Raw genomic sequence first — 18,017 nt, forward strand, 5'->3', positions numbered from 1 at the left:
AAGACCTTGTAACCTTTCCCTGCTTGCACTTGTAACCTAAGCTCCTCCTCCTTCCCCTGCCCGACACCCTGCCTTTATGATATATAAGTGTGTGGTTGGAAACTAAAATTTGCAGCTCGAACAGCCATGTTGTCTTGTTGCCATCTTTGTGCCTCCTGTCCCTTTCATTCCCCATTCCAGGTACTTGGCCCTAGTTGACGTCCCGCGGGACGGGACACTGCTGCTTCACTCCCCACGTTCCCGGCACCGCTGGGGAGGGGCCAAGGATCCCCGCCTCGGATGCAGGCTGCCAGCACCGGATGCCTTGACCATGACCGCTGTCTCCCCGGTTGCACTGGAAGGAAGCCGGGTGTGGATCCAGGCCCTCCCGTGTGGGTCTCTACGCTAGGCCAGGCACCCGCCCCATCTCTTGAAACTGTAAGACGCTGCAGCCGTGCTGTATTTTGGGAGCATTCCTGCTCCTAGAAGTGCAGCTTCGGGCGGGTGCGGTCGGCTGCTTGCTGGATCCCACAGCGTTGAAGCTGTACAAGCTCACACCCATCGGCTGCGCCCTTCCTGGGGGCCTGCTAGGAGCGCTGGTTGTCCGCATTTCCCTGCTCTCTTTCACACTTAGTGACCAGCTGGTCACACCGCGTAGGAGGCCTGGGCAGGGCCTTTCTCGCACAGGCCCTGGCTGGTCTGGGTGACCCCTGTCAGCGCTGAGGCAGACGGCTGCCGCTCTCGTGGAAGTCAGGCGAGGCTGTTGGCTGACTTTTAAGAGACAGATGACGCGAAGTCGTGAGTCTTCAAGCAGCTCGTGAGATGTGTGGGTGCTTAGGGCGCTCGTGGACAGGAGACCGAGGTCAGGGTCGAATTTCTCCATCGGTCCCCATTCACTAAACAGAGTAGCTAATGGATGTACCGGAGCCATGTAACATGTGCACTCTTTTTCCCAAAGTCTCTCCCTCTCTCCCTCCTCCCCCTCCTTCTCTCCACCCCTCCCTCTCTCTCTCTCCCCCTCCTTCTCTCCACCCCTCCCTCTCTCTCTCTCCCCCTCCTTCTCTCTCTCCCCCTCCCTCTCTCTCTCCCCCTCCTTCCCTCTCTATCTCCCCCTTCCCTCTCTCTCTCCTCCCTCCTCTCTCTCCTTCCTTCCCTCTCTCTCTCCTCCCTCCGCTCTCTCCTTCCTTCCTTCTCTCTCTCCCCCTCCTTCTTTCTCTCTCTCTCTCTCCTTCTCTCTCCCCCCCTCCTCTCTCCCCCCCCTTCCCTCTCTCTCTCCCCCTCCCTCTCTCTCTCTCCCTCTCCCTCTCTCTCTCCCCTCCTTCCCTCTCTCTCCCCCCCCTCTCCCCCTCCCTCTCTCTCTCTCCCTCTCCCTCTCTCTCTCCCCTCCTTCCCTCTCTCTCCCCCCCCCTCTCCCCCTCCCTCTCTCTCTCTCCCTCTCCCTCTCTCTCTCCCCTCCTTCCCTCTCTCTCTCCCCTCCTTCCCTCTCTCTCTCCCCCCTTCCTCTCTCTCTCCCCCCCCCTCTCTCCCCCCCTCCTCTCTCCCCCCCCCCCTCTCTTTCTCTCTCTTCTGTCTGAGTTTGGGGAGGTATAGGCAGAGGTAAAGATATGTGGACGCATCTCCCTGCAGGGCTGCTTGGCCCAGGCGGTCTTTCTCTAGAACCTGAACTGATATTTGTGTCCAGAGGTAGCCTCTGCTCTCTTCTGACACATTCATTAAATAGTTTCCAGGATTGGTTTTGCATAAAAAGCCCAGGAGTACAATTTCGACTTGGGATGAACAAATGGTTCCCTCAGATCTTTACAGCGCTGCTATGGGTTTGTCAATAGAGCGGTCCCAGCAGAGCTGCTAGTCCATGTCTACACTTGCACTACATCTCTTGGATTTGCACTACAAAGGGATCGACCCACTGCTACATTCCACGCCCACTGTGTTAGCTCTGCAGTAACTGATCCTTCAGGAATGAGATCGCCAGCTGGCAGGCTGTGTAGCTTCAGGATAACAAACAGGAGGAGCGGATTCCTTGGATCTGTGCAGTGGAGAGCAGGGGCACCGTGTGGCTCCACGTCAGCTCCAGTTCGCCATGGGCTCCCCTGCTCCCAAACGCTCACACCTTTACTCACGACTTACACTTGGGACACTCAGTTTGTGTGATGTTTAGATTCACTTTGCCTGTGTTCTTATCAGCTAACATCTGAACATTAAAATGACTCATTTCAATGTGGAAAACGTATGTCAACCTCCTAAAAAGACATCTCTGTTGGTATTAGCTTATACCTCCCTCCTAACACTTGTTAGTCTGGTAACCAGAATAATATTCTGTTTGACTACACGTCAGCTACATAATCTTACTTATTTTATGTTTGCACTTTCGATACCTTTGATTTATGATATTTGATATTAGTTTTGATCCACTACTAATACACATTCTCTTTAAATACACATATCTTTTATTTATTTATTTATTTGACAGAGTTAGACAGTGAGAGAGAGAGAGAGAGACAGAGAGAAAGGTCTTCCTTCCGTTGGTTCACCCTCCAAATGGCCGCTACAGCTGGCGCACCGCACTGATCCGAAGCCAGGAGCCAGGTGCTTCCTCCTGGTCTCCCACGCGGGTGCAGGAGCCCAAGCACTTGGGCCATCCTCCACTGCCTTCCCGGGCCACAGCAGAGAGCTGGACTGGAAGAGGAGCAACCTGGACTAGAACCTGGTGCTCATGTGGGATGCTGGCGCCGCAGGTGGAAGATTAACCAAGTGAGCCACGGGGCCTGCCCAAATGCACATATCTTTTTAAAGAATTTATTTATTTGTGTTACAGAGATGGGGGGGAGAGCTCTTTCATCCTCTGATTCACTCCCCAAGTGTCCACAATGATCAGAACTGGGCCAGGTGGAAGCCAGGAACCAGGAGCTTCCTCCAGGTCTCCCACGTGGGTGGCAGAGGGCCAAGCACTCGGGCCATCTTCCACTGCTTCCCCAGGCCACAGCAGGGAGCTGGATCGGAAGTGGAGCAGCTGGGACTTGAACTGATGCCCGTGTGGGATGGCAGCACTGCAGGCAGCGGCTTTACCTGCTCTGCCACAGCATCGGCCCCCAAATAAACACATCACTAGGAGGTGGCTCAATTTAAAGAAGGCAGGACTGGGTGAATAATAATGGAGTTGGTAGCTAAGACAGGCGACCCTGTTGTCAGGCGAACCACAGGCCCAGCCGCCTGCAGCGAGAGCCCTGCGCAGGGTGTCAGGGGGGCTGCCTCCGGGCTCCCACTCCTGGGGCCGGGGGCTCTGCCCTCCTCCAGCCTCACTGAAGCTTGCCCCGGCAGGGTCAGCAGGGATCGCGTGGGAATGACTTCACACAGCTCCCTCCAACGTGGAAGAACACGGAGCTGCCCGTGTGCCCCCGGAGATCACGCCTGAGGGGTGTGTCAGGACGGGCGACTCCCCTCGCATGCCTCCCGCAGCCCGAGACGCCCTGGGATGTCCATCCACCAGGATGCACGTCCCGGGCGAGGGACAGCATCTGCGGACGGTCGCCAAAGCTGTGGGCTGACCCCGCTGCAGGACGCAACACTGACCGGCTTTGTGTTCACACAGGACCAGGACAGGTGTGGAAGCCACCTCCCTGCGAGCAGTGGCCTGTGCACAGGTGTCAATCAACTCCAAGTTTACAGCCGCGTGGGGAGAGCTGGAGGCGCCGAGGGGCCGTTTGGGGAGGCCCCATCCACGAAGCCGGGTGTCAGCGCCAGGGCCTCTCATCTCCTAGAGCTGCTGGGTGCAGAAGTCGCCATCAGTGCCCCCGTGTCCATCGGTGGGCTGCACCCCGAGGGTCCCCTGGGGAAGAGGAAACAGCCAAACAACAAGCTACTGTCCAGTGTGGCCACTGCTATGGTGGAAGGAATGAAATTATGGCCCCGTGAGACGGGCTGCCCTGACATCTGGGAGACCAGAAACCATCACTCTGTTTCCTCAGGGAATATCGGAGGATTGGGGCCGGGTGCTTAGTAATGGAGTCACAGTATTACTAAGCATTGTAGGTTCTTGTCTACTATTCAGCGCAGAATTCTGATTACCGGCACAAATAACGCGGCAGCATGATGAGTTTTAAGCGTTTTAGTCGGTGAGAGACATGCACAGGAGAGCGAGGGCCTGAGTCTAAGGGAGAGAGGAGGCCTGGGAATCAGGCTGGGTCCAGACCAAGCGGAAAGCAGGCCGAAAGCCACGCGCAGCGAGCGCTCTGAGCGCTACCAACGGCTTATCACGGCGGCCGAGCGGAGGCAGAGCGCGATGCGGGCCGCTCCTTGCCTTTGTATGCTTTTCAAAGCAGAGTGGTCACACGGTCTGGTGGGCAGGTGGGCACCCAGGTGTGGCCAGGTGGGGCATGAGGTCACACAGGGAGCGTGGTGAAGGCGTGGTCTTCCAAGCCACAAACCTAATCGATTTTGTTCTGTACACCTGCCTACAACACGGGGACCTCCCCAGACACCCGACGCTTTGCAGCATGGGGAGACCACCCATGCTTCCTGTTTAACCCCGGGTGCTGGGGTTCACTCTGAGTCCCCTGCCAGCCTGCAGAATTTTTGGAATGGGGTGGACATTTGGCCAAGTGTTCAAGACCCCCTTGGGAAGCCCACGTCCTTATCAGGAGTCCCTGGGATCAGGTCCTGACCCTGCTGCTCACTCGGCTTCATGCTCACGGCACCCAGCACCCAGGGGGGAGCAGTGATGGTTCAAGGGGCTGGGTCCCTGCCGCTCACGTGGGAGACCTGGATCGCTTTGCTGGCTCCCAACTCTGGCCTGACCCAGCCCCGGCCAGTACAGGAGTCTTGGGAATGAGCCAGCAGTGAAAAGCTCTGTCTCTGTTTCTCTACTTCTCATATAAATAAAATAAAAATTAAAAAATAAAGAATTGAAACGAGTCCTGTGGGAACCAGAGGCCCCTCACCTCCTGCTTCTGGGAGGTCTTCTTCCCACAGCCCCTGCCTGTCCACTCCTCCTGTGACCCTGGTCTGGGTGCGCGGCACCGCGTCCCCTCCTCCGGGCTGTGTGCGTGAGCGCTCACCTACCTTGATCTCATCCATGCAGGGTCAGGCCCAGCGTCCTGCCACATGCATACCCCTCACCCACAGGGGGCAGGAGTGAGAGGTGAGCAAGGTGCCTCTCCCCTCCACCTAGCGTGCTGTTCACCTAGACTACAGCAGAGAGAGAGGATGAGCTCTGAGCTCACTCAGGGGGCTTCCGTCTCAGGGTCAGCACCAGGTGTGGTGGGACGAGGGCAGAGCTGGCCATCCCCCGAGGCTTGGTCCAGACTCGAGAGCCCGCCGCCCAGAGCCGTGGCTCGTGTCCGTGTCCACCTGCTGGCTGGGGAAAGGGAGCTGAGAGCCTCTCCCTAGGCGGCCTTTCAGGTTCTCATTCCTGTGCCTGTGGGCGCCATGTCCGTCAGACGTACTGTCCACCGGCTGTAGAACAGTCACAGGAAGCCAAGTCTTCCGAACAGTAGGTTTACTACTCGGAAAATTCGCTCCAGACCACGCTGCGACGCCCAGCCTCCTCTCCTTAAGCAGCACCAGCTCCAGGTCCGAGTGTGAAACCGCAGAGAGGTAACGACCTTCCCGGAGTGAGCGTGTTGAGCAAACACTTAGGGCCGCTGGGCCAGAAGCCGCCACCAGCACCTCGCGAGGAGGTCGGGGCCGCCTGCCTTCCTCATCCCGGCTCTGCGGGTCCCCGGGCTCAGCGTGAAGGCGATCATCTAAATGTCGAGGATGCTCACCTGCCAGGGGCCTGAGCTCGTCCCGTGTGTAGCAGGAAGAGGAAGCAACGGCCCGCACATCTTAGGAAAATGAGGTAAGAGGATCAGACAAAAAGCCAGGGAAACAGAGACCGTGTTGATGTGGGGGAATCACTAAGGTTTATACTTGAGCCACAAGAGATCAGGATCAGAGCTAAGGACAGGGTCTGCTTCCGTGTGTATTAGTAAAAGGACAACACATACTTCGGCAGGTGCACGCGTGTGTTGACAGTGACCACCTGTGGAGACGAGGACCAGGAGGCTGCGTGAGGCAAGGATCCCGGGCTTTCTTTGGATGCATTCCCCCCCCACCCCCCGTGTGCTGCTTTGTGCTGTTTGGTTTGTTTTCACCAAGGACAACATATTTTTTTCTCTTCTGTAAATATTTACTTTTCCCTTTGCATGAATAAGGACTATAGAAACTTTTATATTATCCAACATTTCTTTCTGTTGAAATCCAGATTTAATTTATTTATTTTTGCATTTTAAACATTTTTTGTTAATTAAACAGATTTCACGTATTTCATTGGTACAATTCTAAGAAGATAATCACACACACCCCCTCTCCCTCCCTCAATATCCGTGTTTCCTTTGATTTTTATGACATTCCCAGGAGGAAGGTACAAGTCAAGCAGCCCTGTGGTACAGGTAGGGAAATGGAGGCTGAGGGCGGCTACGTGATCTCCCAGATGCACAGCCAGTTACCGCGGGCCCTGGGCGACCCTGGGCCTCTGCTGCCCGCCCACCTCTGCTCTCTGAGAGCCTCTTCCCTGCAGTCCGCTTAACCTCCAGGGCTGTGGAGCTTCTGCCAGGGTCATTGTCAAGAGCGAGGTTTTCACGGGAGCCTAAGTGTCTTTTTTTTAAATTTGTTTATCTACTTGAAAGTTACACAGAGAGAAAAGATGCAGAGAGAGAGAGAGAGAGAGAGGTCTTCCATCCTCTGGTTCACTCCCCAATTGGCTACAGTGGCCAGAGCTACGCTGATCTGAAGCCAGGAGCCAGGAGCTTCTTCCGGTCTCCCACGTGGGTGCAGGAGCTCAAGGACATGGGCCATCTTCTACTGCTTTCCCAGGCCACAGCAGAGAGCCGCATGTGAAGTGGAGCAGCCGGGTCTTGAACCAGCGCCCATATTGGATGCCGGCACTTTAGGCCAGGGCGTTAACCCACTGCACCGCAGTGCTGGCCCCGTAAGTGTCTTAAGTCTCAGTTCCTGTTGTAACTTTTTTTAAGTCAGCAGACAAAGAAGGAATTCTTACTCATCTTCCCAGATTCCTGAGCTGTTTTTAAGGCAGTGTTTTGTTTTTCATAGCGTCTATTTCCTGGGGTTTTAATCTTGCTGTTCTATCTTTAATTTTTCAGTGAATTGCCTGATGACAATTTGCATATCATTACAAATAATTACTTGCAAATTTCACCAGTAAAGCTTGGCTTGGAGCTGTGACAGTCTCCCCAAATAAGTGGTTCAATGGGAAAAATTGCATTTATTGATCGAAAATTAAGTAAATATTTGATAAAATCCAATTTGGAGACGCTCAGCCATCGGGGCTGGTGTCAGGCCGCCCAGAGCTGTTTGGTTGAACTTGTTTATCCCGATTGTAAGCAGCTACCGCAAGCTTTGCAAGAGTCCCTGGGTAGAATGTGTAATGATGCCACACACAACTTTGGTTTTTTCCCCCCCTTTCTTTGGCATCATTACCCATGAGAGAGGAAAATAATGGGCCTTAAAGTAAAGAGCAAATCAATTTAGTGTTCGTGGGGAAATAGAAAACAGTCCGTGGTCTGTTCATATGTTTAAGGACGAGAACCTGCTCATGGATCTAACGATGAACAGCTCCAGCTTTTGCTCAGTTCCATGTTATGGTCAGTTAGGGACAGGAGTGAGACGACAGGAGGCGGGAGCTCGCGGACCCAGGGAGGAGTCCTCTATCCAGCTGGACGCTGTCCCAAGTGACCGGTGGGCTCCAGACACCAAAGCCGAGAGATGAGGCTGGGGCCTGTGCGGTCTCCCCCTGCACTGCCTGGGAGCCAGAGCCAGAGAGCCAACAGCCGTCACCAAAGACAGAAACCCCGGGGCCCACACACACCCCGAAAACACACAGGGGTGGGGAGGGCGTTTGTCTCTCAAGGCTTGGAAAAACGCCTTGTGAAGTTCTTTCCTGTCCACAGGAAGTTTTACTGTGGGAGTTGTGGTTTCTGTGCCGTCGGAAGCCACGCCCCGGAGAGAGCATCTGCGGGAGTTACCGGCTCCCTGTCCCTGGCAACGTTTTGCAAAAGTCTAACCATTGTTTCATTGTGATTTTCCGTTTCCTGTGTGTGTGTGTGTGTACCACGTTCTGTGTAGTCTTGTCACCTGTCTCTCTTTCTGCATCTCCCATTGCAGTCGGACGTTGAACAGGTGCATCGCCACCAGGTAAGGACACTCGCCCCCACCCTGCGTCAGCTGCCCGTGGCCACAGACAAGCACTAATCTGCTCCCCATCTCTGTAATTTTGTTATCACGAAAGTGTTGGATAAACACAGGCACCCGCTACCTCACCTTCTAGGGTTGGCGGTTTTCCTTAGCACAGTGCCCTCCAGCTCCCCGCACGGTCACTTGCATCAGCTGTTCCTTGTACCATACTGCTGAGTGGCAGGCCAGCGTATGGACGGAGCCCAGCTTGTGCAGCCGCACCCATGCTAGGACATGAGACCGGCTCCAGTTTGGGGCTGTTGCAAAAGCACACAGTGGCTGCGTCCTCACCAGCTTTGGGCCTGTGGGGGCAATAGCGTCTCATTGTTTCGACGCACGTTTGTCTGATGGCCACTGAAGCTGAGCATCTGTTCATGTGTGTGTCATCTGTGCATTTTCCTTGGCGAAATTTCTGTTTGTGTGTTTTTCCTGTTTTTAAGTTAGACTGTTTATTGGGGCCAGTGCTGTGACGTGGTGGGTAAAGCCACTTCCAATCCAGCTCCCTGCCAATGCTCCCGGGAAAGCAGTGGAAGGTGGCTTTATTTACTTATTTATTTTTAAAATTGGAGTTCTGTGGATGCTCTGGAAATGGGTCTCTATGGGGTGTGTGGTTTGCAAATGTTTTCTCACAGTCTGCAGGTTTTTTTTTTTATTATCTTAACATTGTCTTTCTCAGAGTAAATGTTTTAACTTTAAAGAAGACAACATTTTCCCATGGTCCATCCTGTCCTATTGCGTCTAGTTTCTCTCTCTGTTTTGCATACGAAGTCCAGTTTTGTATCAGCCTGTGTTGAGAGGACTGTCAAATCTGCACTGATTCCTTTGGTACTTTTGTAAAAGATGAAGATTGACACGGCATGAATGGGTCCATTTTGACCTTTCTGCTCTGTTCTGTTGATCTTTGTGTCTACTCTTCTATCTCACTAAAATCCTGCTGTATTCACTGTTGTTGCCCTGTAAGTATCTGAGTGTTGATATCAGGAGGTGTGCGAGTCTTCCATCTTTATTATTCTTCCATACCACATTTGTTATTCAAGTAATTTTGCCTTTCCTAATAATTTTTATAGTTTGTCAATATGTACAAAACTTTTGCTGGGAATTTATTTTTTTAAAGATTTATTTTATTTATTCGAAAGACAGAGTTACAGAGAGGCAGAGGCAGAGGCAGAGAGAGAGAGAGAGAGAGAGAGAGAGAGAGAGAGAGGTCTTCCATCTGCTGGCTCACTCCCCAGATGGCCACAATGGCCGGAGCTGTGCTGATCTGAAGCCAGGAGCCAGGAGCTTCCTCCGGGTCTCCCATGTGGGTGCAGAGGCCCAAGCACTTGGGCCATCTTTTGCTGCTTTTCCAGGCACATTAGCAGGGGGCAGGATTGGAAGTGGAGCAGCCAGGGAAGGTGGCGTTGCAGGTGGTGGCCTCACCATCCCCACGGCACCTGCCTGAGCGCTCGCCATTCTTACTATGACTGTGAGTGTGCAGCTGAAACATCGCCTCCATATTGTGCTTTCTCTGCCCACCTCCTCCTTCTCCCGGGTCGGTACTTTGAAAATGCACCCCAGCACCTGTACCTGTGTGTGTTGTAGTCTTATCATGGTCTCGTGGTCACGTGCCTATTTGTCAGTAAGATTCGCACATAAATTAAAGGGGTACCAGTGACACTTGAATTGCTAGAGTACACCCACCCCCGAAGTCAGATGGAACAAAGAGACCCTGTTTGCAAAGGGCTCACACCCCAGACGCCGGTGCTCGCTGGCTGTCTGCAGAGGCCACTGTGTTAGCTGCTGTGAGCCTGTCCCCAGGAGAGGCGGGGATTCAGGAACAAGGGCCCGGGTACCATTGCCCTCGGCCTCTCCCCCGCGTCTGCCCGTTAGTGGTCTTAGCCCGTATCTGATGAATTATAACCAAGATCCATTCCGACAAATTCCAGAGAGATCTTTTCAAAACCGGAATCTGAGCACAACAGAAAACTGTTCCCTGAGTCCTCAGGCCCCAGGATTCGGAAGCAGAGCCCACCCCTTTTGGCCGACAGAGCCTCTGCCTTGCCCGGCTCCCTCCCAGCTCTTGGTGAGATGCCCTCATCCACTCGCAGGTGCACCCTGCGGTGAGCCCGCCATGTGGTTCTGCCCCCACTCTGTGGGGTGTTTCCTGGGCGGCTCCCTCCGCTGGGTGGCTCTTCAGAGCTCAGCTTGTGCCACGTACCCTTCAGATTGTTCCAGAAATCCTCGGCTTCTATGTGCCTCTCTGTACCAGCCCTTGTTGTAGTTGAAACTTCCCTTTTAATGCTGTAAACGTTTGCTCTACATCTCTTTCCTCAACTACACACCAGGAGGAGCTCCCTAATAGTCTGGCTTCCCCCAGAGTAATGGTGTCTAATTATTGATTAGGTTCAGTTGATAACGGGTATCAATATTTGCAATATCATCCTAAACAATGCCCTTGCACATATTGACTGCTTAGCCTTGATTAGAAACACTTGGCCAGGCTCTGCCACTGTATTACAGACGCCTAAAACAAGTTTATAAACCGACAAAATGTTTGTGGTGCGATGGGAGACTCGTCTGAAAACAGAGCAATTAGAGACAAATTTTCCCAAATTTGTTATGGGAAATTTTGATACATGTACTACAATGTGAAATATTTTAAGAAGGACAAGGGAAATTATGCAAATATTCAAATGTGTGTATGAACACACACACACGGATATGCACGTTCCCACGCACCCCTATGTTCATATACAGGTGTGTGCACGTGTCCATGTCTGTGTGTTCGTTTAGTCAGCTGGTACCTCTGGTATGCACACGTCCATGTCCGTGTGTTCGTTTTTCAGCCGGTACCTCTGGTATGCACACGTCCATGTCCGTGTGTTCGTTTTTCGGTCGGTGCCTCCGGCTGCTGGGAAGCGATGTCCCGCGTCCGGACAGCTCACGAGTCCCTGAGAACCCAAGAACCACTCGGTGTGCATTTTCATTGTGTGACAATCCACTTATTGACCTAGGTTTTTTTCCATGATTTCAACACATTTTCGAATTTTAGTGGAGGTTTATTAGATATTAAATATTTATGACTCAAAACTAATTCTTATTTAATGCATCTGCTCACTGAATCCTATAAGCTTTTCTGTGTGTTCTGAAAACACGCTATAATTCTAAAACGCGTAAATTAAACATTTTATGCTGGCCCCATGGTGTCACATCTGTTAGAGAAATGTTGTTTTAGATGATACATCATTAGGTGTTACGGTACAACACACACCTGTAACAAAAGGAGGTCGTAAACTTAATGAGATGTGTGGGGAAGGTATCTGTCATTGGAGACATCTAACGTGTATTAATACAACCCAACACGCAAACGACCAGCACCCTCCATAACCATTAAAAATTACAGGTGAGGACTGGAGCGTATCATTCTCTCCCACAAAATGCCCTAAATAACAGCACAGGAGCCAATAAAATCTGGTATCTTATACTCCCAAGGCAGCGCCTCTGCAATGGAAAATATATGAATTTTACCCGAATGTGTAGCTGTCCGGAGGCCGCCTCCCCTCTTAGTGCCTGGAGCCTGGTCTCGCACGGGGGCACCGCAGTGAGGCGGATAGGCTGCTCTGGTTCTGTCTCCCCAAGATCGGTGTCTCAGCAGCTGGCCCCTTCGGCTGCTGTTTCTGGAGATGGGCCCGACGGGAAACTCGGGGCGGAGGTAATGCAGGCTGAAGCTCACGGAGGGATTCCCGCTGGGAGAAGCACATTTCTTGCTTAGTTTCCAGATCGAGAGGCAACACTGTTAATAACAACAAAAACATCAAAACTAAAAAACCAGAGCTCGCCAGAGGAGGGAGAGGTTGCGTTCACCTGCAAGGAACCCCGTGACCTAGGACATAAGGCATTTCTCTGTACGGGAGACGCCTGCTGGCTCTGGGCCGGCTCCCAGCTCCGAGATGCACCTCCCCTGTGCCTGTGACCCGAGCCCTCACACCGCGTGCAGGGACGGCAGCCACGGCAGTGCACACGGCTTGCAGGAGCCACGCCCGTGTGCTGTGGGTGTCCAGGAGGGTCGTGGAGATCTACAGCCGAGGAGGTGATGGGGGCTCAGTGGGAAGTGCACTGCACGCTCATCTGACACTCCACACTCCTGCTGTGAACGTACCTGCCAATTCCAGACCCGCCGAGCGGTGATCGCTGCCTGCCACACTGCTGAGGGCGCAGAGGGCTGTGAGGCCGAGTGAGTTATGAGTCCCGGCCAGGGGAGTGCGCACCGACGTGGATGGACCACCGGGAGGAGCGCCGTCATTGTTACCTCTCAGATTGGATGTCAGCAAGCAGGAAGATTCACGGGAGAACTCCTCCATCGTGGACGCCGAGGCGTCCATGTCTGCTCCCCACGCCGGAGCATCCTCAATGGTAGTTAATTTCCCCTGGGAACAGGTGCCAGGGCCCAGCAAGGGGAGCAGTTTCACTGCAGGCAGCGTCTATAGCGGATCACAGTGGAGCAGCAGCACAGGGAAGCCTGGCCCCCGCGTGGGGCTGACCCCGGCCAGGGGAGAGGCTGAAGGTGCGGAGGCCCCCAGAGGGCAGTGCGGCTCCCAGGAAGTGCAGTCATGTCCAGCAGGAGCTTCCTGGAGGAAGAAAGGGGGACACCATGCTCTGCTGGCGCTGTGTGCTGCTTGTCACCATTCTGGCTTTTTTTTTTTTTTTAAATACTTTTTCATTTATTTTAAAGACAGGGTGGGGGCAGAGGGAAAGAGCTGCCTTCTGTTGGCTCACTCCCCAGATGCCTGCAGGAGCTGGGGCTGGGCCAGGCCAAGGCCAGAAACTCCATCGGGGTCTCCCACATGGGTGGCAGGAACTTCTTGGGCATCACCCGCTGCCCCCAGGGGTGCACATTAGCACAGGGCCGGAAGTCAGGTGCTTCAATGAAGGGACCCCTGAGGGGCCAGTCCCTGACAGCCGTGCTCTGAAACATGCAGTTAACAATATTTTAAATTATGCACTGGGCAATGCTTTTAGAAGAAACGTGGAAACATGAAGGGAGGGTCTCGTAACCCATCCAAACGTCTGGATACGCGAGTCCCGTTCTCAGGGAGCTGTCGACCCGTAAACAGCCAGGCACCCAGGCCTGCACGCTGACGGCAAGGATGCTGCGTGGTGTCACGTGGCCCTGACTTCCACGACAGCCTGAGATGACATCACTATCAACGGGCACGATTCCAAGCCCACGTTCGCCGGAAGAAAATGAAGGCTCCCGCCGTTTTTGTCGGATCGGCTGCGTGTGACGGACAGCCCGCTCACGCCTTGCACGCCACGGCCAAACCACACCTGGCGGAAGCAGTTTCACAGCACCGGCTCACGGCTGTGCCCGTGCCTCGTGTCTCAGCTTTCTAAGCCACGTCGAAACCTTTCACAGCACAAACCACGGCGCCTGTATTGACACCAAGAAGCCACCAGTTCTGTGCACTCTGTGGTTGCCCGAAACCTGAGTAGGGGGTCATTTAATGTAAGACGCCTCTGCTGCCATCTGCCCCAAACTCCTGTCGCTTGGGAACCACGGCCGGTGGCTGGCACAGTCCCAGGTCTGCTGCCAGGCCGAGGCCTGCTGGGGCAACAACCCTGACACCTAACACCGAGGCAAACTTTCTCCCTCAAAGAAATCCGCTCGCAGCACAGAGCAGACAGGCATCTTCTCGGACGGGGGAGCAGGTGCTGCAGCTCTTCGCCAATTAAATGTTGACCTCGTTTCTGTAACCTCCAGTTTTCTGCTTTAACGATGCCCTCTCACAGACGTGCTGAGCTACAGCCACGTGTCTGACTGCTTTCTCACTCTGTCCTGTGCTAGCAACATTTCCCTGAGCAAGACACTCCTGTCGCGGTCTGCTCTGGAAATCTAAGGAGCAGAACTGTGCGTGTGCTCCACACACGTGTCCACAGATGCTCACACAGCATGCTCACGGAAAGTCAGGGTGTGGGCAGACGTGGCCTTGCACACGGGCTCTGTACTTGTCTTCCACTAGACTCTATCATTATGATCAAAATCCCTTCCCCTGAAATAAAGGGGAGAAAATGTAGAGCTGTAACAAAAGTAAAATGTAGGGACATGGTATCTGATGTTTGTGGTGGAATGAGAAGGTGAAAAGGTCATGCCAAGATGGCCACTGAGGTGAGAAGGTCATGCCAAGATGGCAACTGACAACAGAAACTACCTGGCAACAGGCCGTGATTGGATGGCTTCAGAAACCACATGACAACAGAGCCTGACTGACAACAGGCCGTGATTGGATGGCTTCGGAAACCACATGACAACAGACCCTGACTGGCAACAGGCTGTGATTGGATGGCTTTGGAAACTGCCTGGCAACAGAATGTGATTGGTTAGGGCATAGACCGCCCCTTGACCGGATTGGCTGCCTTGGCTATATAAGCTGCTGTACCAACTGAAATAAACGAGTCTGCGGGCTGCTCGCCTCTGGCTGCTTTCACCCGACCCCGGGGTCTGTGTGGTGACTCCGCGCCTCTTGCCCCCACCATGCTCCTCCTCTCAGAATGAATCCTCTTCGACAGATGTTGTTGCCACACTCTGTGAGTTGTGAATACTAAGGAGTATCGGTGGCCCAGGGGTTTGCTGTTTTACAGTAACCAGCTTTGCATTCTTCTACAGCTCCCATGTTTTCATCTTCGGGAAAGCGCAGTGATGATGAGTCAGGGGATGTAAACGCTGTGGCGCAACCCACAATGTGTGGGTTTATCTGAAGTTCTGTGGACATTAGCAGTCTACGTGGGCCTATATGCAATACTGTATTCCAGACTGTAAGCCCTTGGTTTGGCAGGTGACAGTTTCACGTCCAGGGCTGAAGCAGGAACACACACAGACATGGCCACAACCCCCCTCACCACCACCATCACCGCCCGCACGGACGTCAGCCCCTCTGTGCTGGCTCTGCCACGCCTCCCCGGTTTGCCCTTAGGTCTTTCCCTGTGTGACAGCTCTCCTAGGGTCTCTGGGGCCATGTGCTGGACATGGGCGGAGTTGTCTTGGAGAGAAACCCCTCATCTGCACCCCATCCAGTGCAGTGTCCACTGTTGCTCTGTTCCACATGGCCGCCATTGTTCTGGATATGTTTCTTCCATACCTAATTTGATCAGAAAAAATTTGTTTTTTATCCTGAAGTGATGTTGAAATTTATCGGATACTTTTTCTACTTGTATTGAAATTACAATGTGATTTCTGTTCTTCGTCCTGTTGATGCAGTACATCCCATTTACTGATCTGTGCGTGCTGAACTATCCATGAATCCCTGCGGTGAACCCCATGGGGCGTGGGGAGTGACATTTTTAATGTACTGTGGGTCCTACTTGCTAGTATTTTGTTGAGAATTTTTGCATCCATGTTCAACAAGGATATTAGCCTGTGGCTTTCTTTTCTGTTGGGTCCTTGCCTGGTTTTGATATCAAGGTAATGTTGACTTCATAGGATAAATTGGGACAAATTCCCTTCTACTTTTTTTTGTAGTAGTTGAAGAAAGATCGGTGTTAATTCTTCTTTAAATGTTTGGTAGAATTCAGCAGTGAGGCTGTTTGGTCCTAGGTTTTTATTTGATGGAAATTTAAAAAAGTTAATTTGGGGCTGGCACCGTGGCTCACTAGGTTAATCCTCCACCTGCGGCACAGGCATCCCATATGGGCGCCAGTTCTAGTCCCTGCTGCTCCTCTTCCAGTCCAGCTCTCTGCTGTGTCCCAGGAGGGCAGTGGAGGATGGCCCAAGTGCTTGGGCTCCTGCACCCACATAGGAGACCAGGAAGAAGCACCTGGCTCCTGGCTTTGGATCGGTGTAGCTCCGGCCATAGTGGCCATTCGAGGGGTGAACCAATGGAAGGAAGACCTTTCTATCTGTCTCTCTCTCTCTCACTGTCTAACTCTGTCTGTCAAATAAACAAATTTTTAAAAAGAAAGAAAAAATTAATAAGTCAATCTTGCTCCTAATCATTAGTCTGTGGAGGTGTTCTGTTTCCTCGTGATTCAGTCTGGATAAGATGCACGTGTCCAAGAGTGTGTCCATTTCTCCTAAGTTATTCAACGTGTTGCTGTACAGTTGTCATGGTAATCTCCAACTACCTTTTGTGTTTCTGTGGTGTCAGTGGGGTTGTCTCCATGTTCACCTCTAATTCTATGTATTTGGAAGTTTTCTTTTTTTTTCTTGGTTAGTCTAGCTAAGGGTTTATCAGAGAATCAGTTCTTCATTTCATTGATTATTTCTTCTACTGATTTTGTATTTTATTTGTTCTTTTCCTACTGCCGTGAGGAGCAGCAATAACTTGTTTATTTGAGATCTTTCTGGTTTCTTTCTGTTTTTGATGCAGGCATTGATTTGTAAACCTCCCTCTTGGCACTGCTTTTGCTGTATTGCACATGTTTGCTGGTTTGTGCTCTCACTTTTACTCATTTAAAAATGTTTTAAGTTTTCTCGATTTCTTCCTTGTTGAGGAGTCAGAATTGTTTAATTTTCATGTATTCGTGGAGTTTATATTTTTCTTATTATGTATTTCTAGTTGTTTTGCACTGTGGTTAGAAATGACATTCATTCCTCTGTGATCTTTAGTTCTCATAGTTCCCATTCTTTTACCTTTGTGGACACTTGTTTTGTGACCAGCACATAATCTACCCTGGAAAACGTCCATGCACTGCTGAGGAGGATGTGCATTCTGGAAGGTTCTGTAGACACCAGTTGGGTCCAGTTGATCCAGGGTGGAATTTAACTCGATGTTTCTTTGTTGATTTTCTGTCTAGACGAGCTGCTCATTTCTGGAAGTAGAATTTAAAAGTCCCCTATTTCAATTGTATTGGAGTCAGCCTCTTCGGTTAGGTCTACTATTTTTTTATTTATAATATTTTCATTTATTACTTTGAAATATTGAGGAAGAAATAAGTCTTTCCCTCCATAAATCTACTTAGTTGATATTTTTAATAGAACATATGCTTAGTTTCCCAAAGTTTGATATGACGGGTGATTACAAGCACAAACTTAAAAGAACTTCAATGCTATATATATATATATATATATATATATATATATATATATAAAACTAATGTTCATCAATTTGTCCTTCTTACAGTCGTACTGTTTTCTGTTGGTAGTTCTTGGGAAAGTCAAAAGCCAAACACATTTTGTTTCATAAAGCAGTGTCTCTTATTTATAGTACATATAGAGATACAGATTTTAGATTTCCTAGAAATTTTGCAGAATTCATGGTAATTATACCTATAAAGATATTTTTCTCTGGGAGTTACTCTGCATTGTTTTGAAACAGCTTGAAAAGAGCAGGGTTAGGTCTACTATTAATGATGGGTAAGATGCCATTTTGATACTTGTTTTGTATTTTATTGTGGTTCTTTTCTTTCTTTGTACCTGGCTTGCCATGTTCATGTGTGGTTAAGCGATTCTCTTTAGTGGTGTACTTTGATTCCATGCTTAGTATTTTTGGCAAGTCTATGGGTAGATTTTGCTTTGTGGTCACCTTGACGTTTACCAAAAACTTCTTTTGGCTCTAACAAGCTATCTCGAGGCAACAGCAGCTTCACATTGATCACAAAAATAGGAAAGGAGACAGAAAGCCCAAGAGATAAGAAATCCTGATAAGTTCCACCTCTGTGCTCCGTTCCTCCCGCAATTTGAAGTTCCGGTGTTGATTTGTCCTCTCTCTGTCTCGTGTACAATTATAACTGTTGTCCTCACGGCGAAGACGGGAAGGGTTTGCGTGCCGAGTTTGCAATGCCAGAGCAGCCTGAGTTTTTGGGATAGCTACCCCTGCCCGCAAGCTCTCGAACTG

The sequence above is a fragment of the Lepus europaeus genome, chromosome 23 (assembly GCF_033115175.1).
Source record: "Lepus europaeus isolate LE1 chromosome 23, mLepTim1.pri, whole genome shotgun sequence".
NCBI lineage: Eukaryota > Metazoa > Chordata > Mammalia > Lagomorpha > Leporidae > Lepus > Lepus europaeus.